Source organism: Staurois parvus, unplaced genomic scaffold, assembly GCF_062004578.1.
Source record: "Staurois parvus isolate SC_StPar_1 unplaced genomic scaffold, SC_StPar_1.0 ptg002140l, whole genome shotgun sequence".
Classification (NCBI taxonomy): Eukaryota; Metazoa; Chordata; class Amphibia; order Anura; family Ranidae; genus Staurois; species Staurois parvus.
In genome coordinates, this window is record NW_028319936.1 from 914892 (window position 1) to 931639 (window position 16748).

Sequence of the window (16748 nt, forward strand, 5' to 3'; positions counted from 1 at the left end):
TCAGCAGTCCAATCCCTGTATCTTTTGCAGAATATCAGTCTGCCCCTGATGTTTTTCTTGACACCAGACCATCCTCCAAAAGTCTTCGCCTCACTGTGCGTGCAGATGCACTCACACCTGTCTGCTGCTATTCCCGAGAAAGCTCTGCACTGATGGTACCCAGATCCTGAATCAACTTTAGGAGACGTCCTGGTACCTGCTGTACTTTCCTGGGCCCCCTGAAGCCTTCTTCACAACAATTGAACCTCTCTCTTTGAAGTTCCTGATAATCTGATAAATGGTTGATTTTGGTCCAATCTTAGTAGCAGCAATATCCTTGCCTATGAATCCCTTTTTGTGCAAAGACATGATGACTGCACGTGTTTCCTTGCAGGTAACCATGGTTAACAGAGGAAGGACAATGAATTCAACCACCCTCCTTTTAAAGCTTCCAGTCTGTTATCCTAACTCAATCAGCATAACAGAGTGACCTCCAGCCATGTCCTCTTCAACACTGACACCTGTGTTAACGAGAGAATCATGATGTCAGCTGGTCCTTTTTTGGCAGGGCTGAAATGCAGTGGAAATTGTTTGGGGAGATTAAATTAATTTTCATGGCAAAGAGGGACTTTGCAGTTAATTGCAATTCATATGATCACTCTTCATAAGTGGAGTATATGCATATTGCCATCATAAAAACTGAGGCAGCAGACTTTGTGAAAATTAATATATGTGTCATTCTGAAAAATTTTTGGCCATGGCTGTAGTTGTTTGGCTCCTTATTAAATCATAATGATAATAGCAATCACCCAAATTGTCCTGATCAAAGTTTTACATACCCTGAAATGTTTGGACTTGATAAAGACACACAAGGTGACACATATGAGTTAAAATGGCAATAAAAAGTTAATTTCCCACATCTGTGGCTTTTCAAATTACAATTAGTGTCTGTGTATATATAGTCAATGATTTTGTCCTCATATGGATGCACTGAGCAGGCTAGACACTAAGCCACGGGGAGCAGAAAAGAACTGTCAAACAACCTGCTTGACAAGGTAATGGAACTTTATAAAGATGGACAAGGATATAAAAAGATATCCAAAGCATTGAATATGCCAGTCACTACTGTTCAATCACTTATTAAGGAGTGGAAAATTCAGGGATCTCTTGATACCAAGCCAAGGTCAGGTAGACCAAGAAAGATTGCAGTCACAACTGCTAGATGAATTGTTCAAGATATAAAGAAAAACTCACAGGTAACCTCAAGAGAAATACAGGCTGCTCTGGAAAAAGAGGGTTGTTTCAAGGAGCACAATACAATGATACTTGAACAAGAATAAGCTGTATGGTCAAGTTGCCAGACAGAAGTCTTTACTGCACCAATGCGACAAAAAAGCCCGGTAAGGCATGTCAAGGTGTTGTTGGACATATTGTAACCGAGCTTCTCTAGTCAAATTCACTTTACTGCACTTATATTATGGAAAAAAATTTAATTAAGTTGGCTGATCTGCCTTTTACACTTTAGAGTTAGTGCTGGAAAATTCACTGCCATCATCAGTCTTAGCTTCAGCCATATGGTGTATTACAGTTTGCTGGTGCAACTTAATTACTAGAATGTGTATAAAGAAAAATTATTTTCAGCACCTACTGTATTAAAAATATTTGGATGCTGCACAATATTTTACCTGAATATCAAATAAATATATATCCTAGTATGCGTGTAGGTGTGCATTCCTGAAAATCAATAAAAAGTGAGAAAATGTATCAACACATAGAATACATCAAACCTGAAAATCATAATATTATAACAATGTGCTCATGCCAGTGATAATAAAAATACACAATTATGTGAACATAAATTGTCAATGCAAATCTTCCAAAATGTGCAAATAGATCTGCAGGTAAGTGCTCCCAATGTGTATCCTCCACCACAGGTCATACGGCCTCTTACCAGATCCACTTGATCTCTAATTCAAACAGAGAAGAACAAGCACTTGTGTTGATAAGTCCCTGGAAAGACAGCCCACCTCAACCCTCGATGTTCACCAGGGGATCAGTACACACGCACCAAGAGCCACCAGCTTGCCACAAAGGAACTCACATCATCCTCTAAGATATTGTGTAAAAAGGCTGTTTGATACTGTCTTCTCTGATCCTCCCCTTCTTTTACTGTCCCCAGTTCATCTGTCATAGTACAGAGCAGCACTGGCAAGTCTGCACATGTTCTGTTTGGTGTGTATTGCTAAAGATTTTTTTTTTCTTTGGGAGGGTACATGCGATCAGCACAGGGCCAATCAGTGCTGTCTGAACAGAGGGTCAAGGGTCCTGCAGCCTCATAGAACAGTCAGAGGAAAATGAAAACTGCTACAAGATTAACCAGTACTCGGCTGGACACTGATAGAAGCAACAAGGCTGCTATGTACTGCTTATGAGAAAAAGTATTTAGCAGTTTATATTTACTAAAATAATCGCATTTCCCTGTTTTGTGTACAGTGGAAGACCAGATATAGTGAATGCAGGGTCCTGGGTTTAGTAACACCTTCAAGAAGAGCGGGAGCCAACAAAGTGTAAAATTGCCAAAGTAATCGCTTTTACTGAGCAGCAGACTTGTACTTAAACATCAGGTACAGAGATACACAAAACGCCACACTTCTGACAGTCAGCAGGCACGATGATGTCATTAGTTAAGCCCCACCCAATGTGTTTCATTACCATACAACAGGGGATTCTCCAAACAGTAAAAGCAATTGCTTTGGTGGATTTCTCACTATGTTGGCTCCCGCTCTTCTTTAATATCTTGGAGAATGATGTGAGTCTCTTTCTGGTGAGCTGGTGACTGGTGTTTATGGACCGACCCCCTGGTGAACAATATGGGCTGAGATGGGCTGTCTTCCCAGTGACTTGTTCTTCTCTGTTTGAGTTAGAGAACAAGTGGGTCTGGCAGCACAGTGGCTAAATGGTTAGCACTTCCGCCTGGCAGTACTAGAGCCGCTAGTTAGGATCCCAACCATGACACCACCTGCCTGGAGCTTGCATGTTTTCCCTGTGCTTGCGTCGGTTTCCTCCAGGTACTCCGGTTTCCTTCCACACTCCAAAGACATGCTGGTACAGGGGTGGGCAAACTTTTTGACTTGAGGGCCGCAATGGGTTCATATATTGGACCCGGGGGCCGGACCAAGAGTAGATGAATGATGTGTATGTGTGAATTAATATAAATTAAATTAAAATTTGTAACATTAAATGTTTAGATTAATTTAAGGTAGAAAAGCATAAAAAGAGTTATTTTACAAAACTTTTATGCCCCCCACTAGCTGCTGGCCGGCTCAGCCACTACCATGCCATCCATAGTAAGTATAGTAATATTCCCCCATAGTAAGCATAGTGATTAATCCCCCATATAGTAATTCATCCCCCCTATAGTAATTCATCCCCCATATAGTAATTCATTCCCCATATTAATTCATCCCCCATATTAATTCATCCCTCATATAGTATTTCATCCCCCATAGTACTATTCCCCCCCAAGTAGTAAGCCAAGTCCCCCCTGTGTCAATTTACTTACCTTTGCCCCGCGCCGTTCCGGTCTTCAGGGCGGACTGTGAGAGGAGCCTAGCTCCCCTCACGTTCGTCACGCTGCCCCGCCTACACACATCCTGACAGCCAATGTTTGCCTGCCTTGACTGTTTTTTTTTTTTTTTTATCACGCTCCGCGGGCCAGATTAAAAGGTCCGCCGGGCCGTAGTTTGCCCATTGCTGTGCTCGTAGGTTAATTGGATCCTGTCTAAATTGGCCCTAGTATGTGTATGTATGAATGTTAGTTAGGGACTTTAGATTGTATGCCTCTTGAGGGTTAGGGACTGATGTAATTGTACAATATATATGTAAAGCGCTGCGTAAATTGACGGCACTATATAAGCTGTCACTTTGGAAGCAGTTACCTGCAGATCTATTTGCACATTTTGGATGATATGCATGAACAGTTCATGTTCACATAATTATGTATTTTTATTAACATTGGCATGAACATGTTGTTATGATATTATGTTTTTCAGGTGTGATGTACTTTATGTGTTGATACATTTTCTCCATTTGTATTGTTTTTGAGGAAGCACGCCTACACATAATATATTTACTAGGGAGGGCTCCCCATTATAAATCCATCCTAGCTTTGATAATTATTTGTGGTTATTTTATGAGTTTCACAATTCCTTTCCTGGTTTTGAAAGCCGCTGAATCCCAAGCTTAGCACTACATGGGCACTTGCAGTAGCTCAACCATGCTTCTAAAACCTCTAGCTTATGATTGCTAAATAGATGGAATACATTACCCCCTATGGCATAAGTTACACAAGTTGCATATAACGCCCCTGTCCTATAATGTGATGTTAATTACCACTACATTCTACATGTGGAATTTACATGATAGGAAGCCATTTGCTCCTTTAGTTTAGCAAATGCTTGTTCATTTTAGGGCTTATGCATAAAACTCTTTCAAACATTCATCTATTAGCATTTTTAGAGTTTTAGCAAAGCTCAAAAATCCTTGTGTCAGTAATTATAATGTGAGTACAAACGAATGCTTACAGCATTGCTTCGCATCAATTAAAATATCCAATGCAATATTTTTTTGGGCTCCTGGCTGCGTCAACGCTGATAATACAGGCAATGAGAACAAACTGTTCTTACTGACTTCATTGCATGACATGTTCTTAGTGTTTTTATTTGTGCCATTGAAGTAGTACAGCTCTATTGTACTTCTAGCCGAGACCTTGGAACAGTTTTTGGTAATTTTACATAAACCTGGCAAAAAGAGTAACGCACTGACTGGGACTAACTTATAGAAATGTAGAAAAGAAAAGTGAATTTGTTTCCCACAGCAATGGGTTGCTCAGGGTAACAGCCCACTCATTTCCCTTTGTTCCATAATTTTATACTTTACATTATTTATCCCAATAAATAACTAGCACGGTTCTCATGGCAAATTCAATCTGCAATAAAGAAGTTTTATGAATAATTTCAATTTACAGAAAATTCTAAAGTCAAATAATCAATAATTATCCCATCTCTTTCTGAATGCTGCGCTGTTCATATACTCATGACAGAATACATTAATCACACAGGATTCTTTTTACTGTGAGGGAGTATGATGTCCAGTGCAATATTTCATTTCTTATATTTATTCAAACAATAAAATTGTGTTGATAATGTAAGCTTGTAATAATTTAAGAAGGAAGGCTAAAAAAAAAAGTACTAAAATAATTAACATAAAGTATGCTTAAGGAAAAAAAACAGAATATACAATAAATATTGGATGCTGAAATTATGTCGGGATGCAGTTATTATCAGCAATCAAAGTGATAATACAATTGCTATGGGGTCAAATTATCAAAGTTTTCATCCAAGATTCATTGTGGAAACATTCATTGTAGAAACATTGAAAAACAGACCCCTAAGTGATTTTCTCAGTATCATTTTTGTGTGTGTATATATATATATATATATATATATATATATATATATATATATATAATATCAATATGAATAAAATGTTACATCTCAAATATTTAGATATCACGTTTAAAAGAAACTGGAGGGAAGGACAATGTGTGAGCAACTGGCATCTAGTTACTTTCTAGCAGTCATCCCTTTTAATGCAAGTTGCAAAATTAAGGGAAGAATCCAGTTTGTCATGGGCAACACCAACACTTATTTTGGGAGTATATATTCTGGGCATACGGCAATGAAATGAGACACATTTGTAACATATGTAATGTAAAATATGCAAGTATTCAAACAGTTTTATTAAAAATTATTAGGTCATATGCAAAATTAAAAGGATATCATAAAACTTGATAAAATATATTATCCAATGTGACCACTCCTGTTATAATGGCTTGTAATCTTAAGAGTTCACAAGCTTCCCATAGAATGGTAATTTCGCATCACAAAATGTGACATCTCTATGTGTTTTGAATTTAAAAAAATGGAAGCTATTACGAGCTTGCTGTTTTATAATGACATATTAATGCTGTCTAAAATAAGAACTGTCTATACTAACCAATTGTTGCCAGGGGCAATGCCAAATGTTTCAGGCAACTTGATAAATAAGGGGCATTAACATGTGTCAAGCAACAAATTCAGAGCGGGAACAGGTAGGGAGCAATTAAAACACATAGCTACTGTTGTGTATAAAGCTTTACATAAGAGAACCAGGGATAAAAACTGGAACACATTTGTATGATATTAATAACTGCCGTAAGATGTATTGAGCCGTCAATATTGTCCTAAGCTTAGCAGCTTATTACATCAGGAACCTGTGTGATTTTATCCCAACCAGTCCAACTATTGATTAAAGGGCAGGAGCCAATTGTCATTACTGGATTCGCATGAAATCCCCCTCCATATTACCATTTAATACATTTCTGGATCAATAGATATATAGGCGCTTAAAGTGCACATCCAATCTGTCTCAGCACTTAGAATTGACGGGAGAAAAAAAAAAAAAAAAAAAGCAATATATATGCAGGTTACCAGTATATGAGATGGTTTCCAGAAAAGAGCAGTGAACAGCAAAACCAGCCTGTGGCCATCGAATCCGAAGCGGTTAAAGCTCAGTAATAGCAGGAACAGTACATAGACATGATCATCAGGAAACAATCAAGTGCAGCAGTTGTGTAAATGGGAAACTTAATAAAAAATAAGAGGCATATTTATCAGCGTGTGATTGCAGCTGGCAGACAAGAGGCGGTGTGGGTGACCACCATGCCCCCTGGCAGTGGAGTGCTGCCTCCAACAAAGGATGACAGCTTCAGGCACAAGCAGTGTAGTGATCATGCAGGTCGAATTCTAACAGCACTGCCATGGGAGCTCTGCTTTTCTACGCCATTTATTCCCTTACCTTGCATCTATTGCTGGCACGGCTGCAGGATCAGGAGCCACTTCTTTTCAAACCAGGCAATGCCTCTGTCTCTCCAATAGATCTGCATGCTCCATTTGGGAAATCACTAGGAGACGCTTTAACCCTGCGATGCATAACTATCTGGACTGAGCAATTCAGATCACGGTGATAAATAAATCCAGATATTGCATACAGATGCTCTTGCTGTCTGCTGTAAAATCAGTGTGCATTATTTATACAGAAATATGAAATGTGTCAGATGCACTGAATAAATGATGAATGTTGCTTGTTGGTCCTTCTAGAGATGAAATGCTTGCTCAAAGTGTGTTGATTTGCTTGCTGTAGTAGGAATCACACTAAGGTACCACATTTAAATCCCCCTAGAAGACAGTTTAGGAGGTTAGATGTAAACCAGGCTGTAATTGGTTAGCTTTAAGCAGGCTTGGATTGGTCAAGTAAAAGCCTTTCCTATAGGCTGGCCCTAATGTGATTGTTCTGATGGTCTTTACATGTCAAGGGGGCTGCGAGCAGCCTGAGGTTGAAGCCTATCCCTGCACTGGTTCACTGGGAGCCAAGGGATGGCAGCCTAGTGGAGCAGCAGACATCAGTACCGTAGATAACGAATGGGAACGGCTTCTTAATATCACTAATTAAGCTAAGCAGCGCTTTGTTTCTGCACAGTTCATTCTAGATTGGAAATATACACAGATGTGTAATTACAAAATTACAATCCTAGCAATGTATAATGTTGCAGGAGTCTTTTGACAGGGTAGCACGGGGAAAACAAAAGCAACTAATTTGCACAATTGTATTAGAATTTAATTAGAAGCAAACATGTCAACCTTTATTTTAAGGAACTGTCCAAGGTAAATCAAATACTGCACAGGGGTAAGCAGGCTCTGTGGAAATGCAACAGATCACTTTATCACCTCTTAAAGAGGACCTAAAGTATTTTATGTTTTTGTTTTGTTTTTTTAGACACGTTAAAAGATCACTTTAATGCAAATGATCATTGTGTGTTTATGAAAAAAAAAAAAAAGCAAGGTTTTGGGAAACATACTTATTTACTCTAGGAAGTCATATTTTCTTATAACATATGACGGTTATGCTCCATGCAGAACCTCTTAGGGCTGCTTCACATCACAATTTCCGCTTTCAATGTGCATTTCTACATGCGTTTTTCCCCTTCTTTTTTTTTCTTCATCTCAATTGAGGATAGTGATGCATTTTGCCATATTCCAGATGCGTTCCATACAGAAAAATTCAACATGTTCTTCTTTTGTTGACCGCACAGGTGTGAACTAGGGCCATTGGAATCCATGTTAAATGTTGTCAATGCATTTGTGATGCAGAATAAAAATGCACTGGATTGCATCTGGAGTGAACCAGCCTAACAACCAACAAAATGGCCGCGGCGACACCCCTGGTCCGCGCACGTGCGTCCCGACGCCACCCCCCCAACGCGCCTCGTCACTTCCGGACCTCGTCTGAAGACGAGGTCCGGAAGTGACGAGGCGCGTTGGGGGGGGTGGCGTCGGGACGCACGTGCGCGGACCGGGGGTGTCGCCGCGGCCATTTTGTCTGAAGACGAGGTCCGGAAGTGACGAGGCGCGTTGGGGGGGTAGCGTCGGGACGCACGTGCGCGGACCGGGGGTGTCGCCGTGGCCATTTTGTTGGTTGTTCACACATGGCTTGCTGCATTTGTTTGTTAGAACTTGCATAGGAGCCATGTTTGGAGCTGGAAATTTGGAATTTTAACTGTAAGTGGCTATTAAAATTTCCCTATACTTTGAATATGAGTCTTGAGACCCTTCTTGTCTTTTGAGGGCCTTGGAAAATATCTTTGAAGAGGAAATGGAAGATCTCTGATTTAATGCTGATGAGCTGATTATATATATACAGAGGGTAATAGTATGTAATACTATTGGTGTTGGTGGTTGCACAGTGTTGCAGTGTTCACGGAGTGCTCACAGTTTAATTTGTAGTCTATATGTGCACTATATATAATTATTAATTCAACCTAAAAAGTTTTTGCACATTTGTATAGGTTGTGTTTTTGCATGGAGTGATTATTCTCTTATATAAGGGTAATGCACTCGAGTATCTATTTTTATTTCTTTGAGGTTATTACAGGATGGAATAGGATTCAATCCTTCCTATTGGATGATAAAGTTTGGAAATCTGGGACTTTTTGTTGGATTTTTTCTTCTTTTTGGACAATTTTTTGGGATGTTTTGGTGATTATATATGACACTTTAGGGTTTAATTGTATTATTATTGTATCACAAAAAGGTTATAATATATGATTATTGCACTTTCTAGGGAGAAAGTATGACTTTTTGAGGGGTTTGAAGTGGAGGAGGTTATATATTTATTTATTCTGCGTAATAGAGCGATGTGATTTATTAGTTAGGTCTGCTCATGCTGCTCTGGTGCTGTTGGAGCATGTCTGAGTTCTGCCTGTCTTCAGGAAGCTATGAGAGCCTTCCAGAACATGGATAGGGTCTACCACAGGTGTCAAACTGGTGGCCCTACAGCTGTTGCCAAACTACAATTCCCATGAAGCATTGCAAGATTAACAGTTACAAGCATGACTCCCAAAGGTAGAGACATGACGGGACTTGTAGTTTCGCAACAGCTTGAGGGCCACCAGTTTGACACCCCTGGTCAAGGCAAATGAACAGCATGAATATGGATACAGCCCTGGCCAATTGCAGAGGAAGGCAGTCCCATTGCATGTTGGGAGTGGTATTTATAGTCCAAGAGCACACGGGTTCAGTGTCTTTCCCAGGAGTAGACTGCACCAGCCATGCTGGAGGCAGGCTGCCTCACCTGGCACTTGTTACCATGTGGGCTCAGGTGGGTCAACCTAGGGTTGCCACCTCATCCCTTTAAAACCAAACACATTATTTACACAAGCTATGTGTCTGATTAATGCGGTAATTAAACTCACCCAATGTGCATGAAAATAACCTCAGAACCTGTATAATTAATATGTGTCGGTTTTAAAGGGATGGGGTGGCAACCTGAGAGCCTGAAGTTAGAGACTGTGACTGGCTTTGCAGGAAGTTGACCAAGAGGAGTTGTCTGTCAAAAGGTCTGTCTGGTATCACTAGAGGGTTGCGCTTGGAAGATTGTAAGGAGGCAACCATTCTGTCCTTGGGCCTTGTGAGTACTGACAGTGAGGAACTTGGGGATGCTGTGTGTTTGGTGCCGCGCCTGGGGTTTGATAGTCAGTGTGGGTTTTATAAAGAAGGAACACTGGCTCGTATTCTGAAGAGCTTATCCAAGGGTTGTTACTGCAAAAGGACTTTGCTTAGCTATGTTACCTTTGGGCTGGCACAGTCTGTCATAGCTGGCTTGTACCTGAGGTGCTCAGCCCTGTAACTACTACTGCTAAAAGGGACTTGGCTCACTCTTAACCACTTCCTGTCTTGCCCATGTATATAAAACAGCCATATGGGAGCAGTGCAGGGGCAGGTGGCAGTTTATAAATGGCCTCCCCACCCCCTACTTGTGCGGACTCCCTGGGAGCTCGCAGCACCTCGATCTGGTATCTGCTGTGTCCTCCGGCCACAGTAAAACACCGATCGTTGTACAGGACCTCTGTATGAGGTCCTGATCATGTGATCACTGATTGGCCAGTGATCACATGAAGAGTAATAAGCAAGATGTTACTTCTGACATCATTGTTTACTACGTGTGAAATCTATGAATAATCACAGAGGTCACATGGTACTACAAGGCTATTCACAACAGCCTTGTACCATGTGACAAGCTGTGACCAATCACAGCTCACACAGTATTTCTCAATGGCTTCAAGAATGAAGCCAGAGAGGAGAAATGATTGCTTTTACAGTCTTTATGGGTGTAAAAGCAATCAGTGTAAAAAAAATATAATCATAATATATAGATATAGATATCTTCATAAACCCCCACTACAATGACACTGTACTGCAAGGGTGACAGTAAAATCATTAAATATAAAAAAATAAAAATTTTAGAAAAATTAGAAATTTTTGGTTATAAACTAATTTGTGTTTTTTTTTACTAAAAAGATAACTGAATGCATTTTGGCCAAGATTTATGAAGAAAGATTATTTATTTGCAAATTTTTATAAGAAACACTTTTTTTCAAAATTTTTGGACTTTCATTTATATAGCAAAAAAAAAAAAAAAAAATCCCAGTGGGGAATAAATACCACCAAAATAAAGTTTCATCTGCCTCAAAAAAATGCTAAACAATTCATATGGGTACAGTGTTGCATTCTACTTTTTTTCTTCCACTTGGAGGTAGTATACTGCTGCTGGTGCAGGGTATTTCTAGTAGATGAGACAGAACAACTCAACTTTGGTATCAGGCCTGTGAAAACATGGGATGCACAGAGGATCTGACCAAGCTGCCTACTGACTAGGACCTGCTTCATGTCATGGCAGTGAGGATTTATGATGACCTGTCCTAAAGAGGCACATGTGCAAGACCTTGCAGAAATGGGAACCTGCTAGCCTGTAGCTGCTCACTTTTAAAGCATAGCAATATTTTCTCAAAGCATACAAAAGGGGGAGGGTGGCTAAAGCCCCCTTTTGATATTCATATTAGATGCAAACTTTATTTTTTTTATATTCCAGTATACCAGTGGTCAGTTTTCTTTTTTTTGGCTTTCTTTGCTCTATTTTCATTTGGTGAGCCAGCCCATAAGTCTGTTCTTTTGAAAAAAATAAACACTCTGGAAAATGCATCAGTTAAGTGGAGCGAGAAAAACCACTCACCACAGAGGGATGCTTACAATGATCAGTTTTTTTTATTTATTCTTGTAAAACTTTTATCCCAAAAAGGAACAAAAACTGTTCACCATAACTACTTATAAAGCACAAGCTCAAATTTGGTTTTAATTTGTTAGTAAATATACCAATCCATCTAACACCACCCCACCCCCAACTAACAATACTGCTATCCAAAAGTGCCCCTGCCCTCCTTCATTCAGAATGGGAGCATTCTAATATAAGTGGTGTGGTATTGGCCAGACTATACAGTGGAAAGAAAACCTAAGAAAATAAATATAGCCACCACATCTACAGAACAAAAAATTTAATGTATTGCAGTTTGCTCTTTGAAGTGGTATTCAACCTAAAACTGGTAAAGATGTAGGGCTGGAAAAAGATGACATATGAATTTTCTAAAATCTGTACTTAGCTTTCCTACCCTCATAGATTTGAGCTTCTTGTATAAAAGTAAACCTACCCGGAAGAAACCTGGTGAACACCACTCTTGTACTTTCTATATAGAAAAATGATTGCCACCTACAAAGAGAGAGTAGGGCTGGGCTAACACATAAGCAAAGAAAAGTAGTCTTTCCCTGAAAAGTGAGTGCATATACTTTAAGAATATTTTTCTGTGATTTTGGACAATACTGTGCCATTCTGACAAATTCTGTCACAATATTGCATCTTCCTTTCATTTTTCTTGGGTTGGTGAGTGCTAAGCAGCTTGTTGGGAGTACAGAGAAAGTGTATGGGTAAAAGCTGTTGCCATGGTGCAGCTATCATTACCCACATTTCTATCTGTACACAAAAAAAAAAAAGTACCATTTAAGCCCAGGTTCCCACCAATGCAGCCTGAGGTATCCTGTGCATTTCCTGCATCACATTCATGCAATCTGGTGCAGGTAACCATTTAAAAAAATAAATAAAATAATGACACCCCAAAACAGATTGCAAACACAATGCAATTGCATGCAAACACCCATGCAATGCAATTCAGGTGCAGGATTGAAAGGGGAGGGGGAAGGAAAGGGGAAGAGGGGAGGGGGAAGGAAAGGGGAAGAGGGGAGGGGGGGAAAGAAGGGTCCTGCACCATTTTTGTGAGGATGCGATGCAATTTGAGCTATACAAAGTGTATGGCTCAAATTGCACCATACTGACATTTACATGTAATTCAGAGGAATGCAGTGCAATTCCTGTGAATTACATGAGGTGTCCTGCACCACATGCTGTGCACCCGGGCTAAAAACTATTGACATATAGCCTTTCAGGATCTAAAGTATGCATCTGAGACTATCAATAGATGCAGTTGTAAGGCTAGATTCACATCTGTGCAGGTGATGCCAATGCAGGACCCACACCAATACCAGCAGCCACAACCACCCACATAGAAAAATGGCACACCACCCACACTAGAAAAATCACAGGAAAGTCAGTTCAAAAATAGAGCAGAGATTTTGTTCACTCTCCACCTTTCAATGACAGGGGGCTCAGTGACACCTTATCCATGAAACATTAGGCTGCCAGCCTCTGAAAACACAAGGCACACTTTTCTTTTGTAATACAGTAAGTGTTCTCGGCTGCATAAAGGACTCAGGGGAGGATAAAACAGCAGCACACTGATCTTCCAGGCAAGTCAGTGGCTCTGAGGAAGAGGCAAGTCCTCGAAACACATCAGCCAGTTAGTGATGTCCGAAATGGGACCCTGGACCTCCAAGTGTGGACTGGAGAGTATTGTTTTTATGATCTGCCATTGACATTATCATCTGTGAGTATAATACCTATTGTTTTTATCAATAAAGAGGTTTTTGAGGTAATGCACGGTTTTTCTTTGCATTCTGGCATGCCAGGCTAAGCTGATCACTAGCTCTGCATTCAGCTGTCAGCCTAAGCTTGATCATTAGTGCTCAGCACACTTGGGACACGGACTACATTGTGCTCTCCTGCCTAGTGTGGGTAGCCTGCTTTTAACAGGAAAGCAGAGCATTTGGAAGAAACACCAGGTATTGCACACAAAAGAACGGATACTTTTTCATACAAGTACATGGTACAGTAGGAATATGAAATGTTGGGTTGACATTCTTTTACCAGAAATTTAGCTAAAACCTTTCCATCTACATTCAATAAAGAATATGGACAAGCTTATGCACATTTGTTTAAGCTTTACCCAGTTTGAACACTGGCACAATAGCCTCAGACAATGGAACCCTGGGAGGCAAACTGTTCAAACAGATCTGTTATTTTAGGGGCCAATAAGCCACGTTCAAGAGTAAAATTCAATAGTTAGGTCAGCTATCCCTGGGGTTTTACCAGCTAGTAACTGCCTGCATTTCTTTCAGTATAAGAACGGTATCTAGCTAATTTCATGTGGATACCCTCAAAAAAGGAGGGGGGGGGGGGGGGGAAGAGGGTTGGAGAGAGATTGTTTTTGCCTTTTATTTATTGGATGGAATATCAGGATTCTTGTTACCATAAATTCCTTCTCTCTGACCCAGTCTACTTCTCAAAGATAGGTGTTTATATCACCACCCACTAGAGTTGGACACTAGGCAGAAAAACCCATACGCTTGGCACCACCTGAAAAGGGCAGTCCTAGCTGGTGTAAAACACTCAGGCAAATGACTTGGTAACAAAAGCAGTACCAAAAACAGGAAAAGAAAAAAAAACACCCCCACACCACTTAGTAAAAATGTGTGCACAGACAGACAAACAAGTAGCCACCTTACAAAAAACAAACACTTGACACAACAGCTGATGGTGAAAAGTCCAAAAGCACTAAGTACTCTAGTAAAATGACCTGTAATGGAGGAACCATTCCCTTAAAAACAGTATAAGCCTGAACCACCATCTGCCTAATTAACTTATAAATGGTGGCAGAGGAAGCCACCAGGCCCTTTCCTGGTCCATCCAGGATCAAAGAGAATCCTATCTCCAAAAGCAATGTGTAGCAGACAGATACACAAATCACCCGGACCACATCCAAAAAGGTGTCTAGTGCAAACTTCCTTTAGGATGTGAAAGAGGCAGGCCCAGGGAAGGCAGAACAAATGTCCTCATTCAAATGAAAATCAGACACCACCTTTGGAAGAAAGGAAGGGCAGAGACCTACTTTATGCTTGTGTACAACCAAATAAGGAGACCTACAGGACAAAGCAGCCAGCTCAAACACTCTGCATGATAGCTACCAAAAAGGCCGCCTTCTGAGAGAGTGTAAGGGAATATCTCTAAAATTTTCAAAGGGAGGCTGCTGAAGGACCAAGAGAACCAAATTCAAATCCCACAGTGACAATAGGGAATGCATAGGAGGAGCCACATGTTGAACCCCCTTGGATGAAAAAGTATGAATCAAAGAAAACATGGCCAAGGGGCATTGAAAGAAGATCACAAGAGCAGAAACCTGGCTTTAAATTTGTACTTTAATAGAGCTTTGAGCAAAAGCTAGTCTTTAAAAAAGGCCGAAATCCAAGCCACTGAAAAAAGGATCACACCATAATATGTACAGTTGTGTTCAAAATAATAGCAATGTTGAAAAAAAGTGAATAAAGTTCAAAATCCTTCTAATAGCTTTTATTTCCATACACACAAATGCATTGGGAACACTACACATTCTATTCCAAATCAAAACATGAAGAAAATATATCAAATTTGTGTTGTTCCTCTAAAGAAGAATACAATTTTTTTTTTTTTAAACAGTCTAATATTCACTTTTCTTCAAACACTGTTTTTTTTGCAAACTCAAACATTCACTATATAAACTGAAAAATGTTTGAAGATTTTGCTTTCCTTTGAATCACCTAATATTTAGTTGTATAAGCACCGTTTCTGAGACCTGCTGTACATCTGAGTTGCATGGAGTCAACTAACTTCTGGCACCTGTGAACAGGTATTCCAGCCCAGGATGATTGGACTACATTCCACAGTTTCTCGATTTCTTGGTTTTGCCTCAGAAACTGTATTTTTGAGGTCACCCCACAAGTTTATTGGATTAAGATCCGGGGATTGGGCTGGCCACTCCATAACGTCAATCTTGTTGGTCTAGAACCAAGATGTTGCACGTTTACTGGTGTGTTTGGGGTCGTTATCTTGTTGGAACACCCATTTCAAGGGCATTTCCTCTTCAGCATAACCTCTTCAAGTATTCTGATGTATTCAAACTGATCCATGATCCCTGGTATGCGATAAATAGGCCCAACACCGTAGTATAAGAAACATCCCCATATCATGATGCTTGCGCAACCATGCTTCACTGTCTTCACAGTGTACTGTGGCTTGAATTCAGTGTTTGGGGGTCGTCTGACAAACTGTCTCCGGCCACTAGACCCAAAAAGAACAATCTTACTTTCATCAGTCCACAAAATGTTGCGCCATTTCTCTTTAGGCCAGTCAATGTGCTCTTTGGCAAATTGTTACCTCTTCAGCACGTCTTTTTTTCAACAGTGGGACTTTGCGGGGGCTTCTTGCAGATAGCTTGGCTTCACATAGGCGTCTTCTAATTGTAACAGTACTCACAGGTAACTTTAGACCTTCTTTGATCTTCCTGGAGCTGATTGTTGGCCGAGTCCTTGCCATTTTGGCTATTCTTCTATCCATTCGAATGGTAGTTTGCCTTCTTCCACGTCTTTCAGGTTTTGGTTGCCATTTTTAAGCATTTGCGATCATTTTAGCTGAGCAGCCTATCATTTTCTGCACTTCTCTATATGTTTTCCCCTCTCCAATCAACTTTTTAATCAAGGTACGCTGTTCTTCTGAACAATGTCTGGAAAGACCCATTTTCCTCAGAATTTCAGAGAGAAATGCACTGTAAGAAAGGAAGGCAGCAAATGTACATGCTGGTTAAATAAGGGCAATAATTGCCACCTGTTTTTCAAAGAATGAATGACCTCACTAATAGAACTCCACACTGCTTTTATTTTGAACATGTCCCTTTCAATTACACAGAATCAGCAGCATGCATGTCATGACTGTTGGATTTCTATTACTCTACTACACCTGCTAGCAAATTATTTGCCATATAGAAATATCATTTGTACCAAAAACAGTGGTTGATCAGGTTAGTGATGTCTGACTGCTATTATTTTGAACACAACTGTATTCCTTCCAAGCTCGATGGT

The 16748-nt window shown here is 40.2% G+C and overlaps 1 protein-coding gene across 1 annotated transcript in view; it reads right to left on the reverse strand.

Moving 5' to 3' along the window:
- Positions 1-7454, reverse strand: part of MAN1C1 (mannosidase alpha class 1C member 1) — a 151380-nt gene extending 143926 nt beyond the window's left edge. The window contains exon 1 of the mRNA XM_089665166.1: positions 6877-7454. The gene's annotated coding sequence lies outside the window, so the exon portion shown is untranslated. The remainder of the gene's footprint in view (positions 1-6876) is intronic.
- Between the last annotated feature and the right edge of the window lie 9294 nt (positions 7455-16748).